Genomic DNA, 1,120 nt, shown 5'->3' on the forward strand with positions numbered 1-1,120 from the left:
TGCTAGGGTGGGAAGATAGAAGTAGGCTACAGCATCACAGAGGAAGAAGACAGGATGCTTCAAGAGCCAAGAGATAAGCTAGAAGGAGAAGATTCAGAATAACTGGTATTTATTAATTTTTGTGGTGGGTTTGATTTTTAACCCCGAAGGACAGCTGGTAAGGATTTGAAACACTTTCAAAGCAAAGAAAATGATTGGATATGCATATATAGTAGGATCAAGAAGTGTTAGAGAGGGGAAGAATCTTTCTTCCATATTTGGGTGAATTTCCAGTTTACTTGAAGCCAGGGGGGAAGGCTAATGCATGAACTTGGTGCCCTTGGTAGTATGAGGAACCTATAGAGACTAAGCAGAAGATACAGAGGTGGGTGCTGAGCTTGAGGAAAGAACCAGTGGGAAGAAACCCCCCCTTTATGGTGTGCAAGATTAGGGAGTCAATGCAATAGAAGAGGTGAATGGAGGCAAAATTAATGGCAACGGTGAGATTGTTCAGCGAGGAATCTAGTTGTCTCACCAATATGTCTCTGTGGAAAGCCTGCCTTGTAAAGCAGAGGGTGGGTAGTGGAGTTGAGTGAAAAGGGAGTTAAATGGGAAAGGTATAGAATGACTATTTGTAACATGTTGATTTAAGAAATTTTAGAGATGTTTCGCATATATGTTGTGCTGTGTAATTCAGAGGCAATGCTGGTCAAAATGGTGGCATCTGGATAGTCAGTCAAAGCAATTCACTTAGGTTTTGGGATTCAGATTTGTACTTGTGAATTTACTCCTGCTGGCAAAGGAGAAGTGATAACAGTGTATGTAGATAAGGAAAATACAATTATTAGTAATGGATAAGATTTAGAGCATACTCTAGATAGAGATAGGAACCATTTAATTGGGTATAAACAGCCAGAGTAAAAAAAGGGGGAGGGATACAGGAGGGAAAAATTCATGCTGTCCATCAGAATAGACAAGAACTAAAAGGAGAAAACTGAAGAAGTCAGGTTGTGATCCTATGACATAAAGTACCTCTGTGACCAACAGTAAGATATCAATTCTAGCAGGTCAAGAAATTCAGTACATGAAATTTATCATTACCAAAAGAATTCATAGGAAGTTATCTGAATGAAATCCTCCA

The sequence above is a fragment of the Peromyscus californicus genome, unplaced genomic scaffold, assembly GCF_007827085.1.
Source record: "Peromyscus californicus insignis strain IS unplaced genomic scaffold, ASM782708v3 Scaffold_12__1_contigs__length_115047231, whole genome shotgun sequence".
NCBI lineage: Eukaryota > Metazoa > Chordata > Mammalia > Rodentia > Cricetidae > Peromyscus > Peromyscus californicus.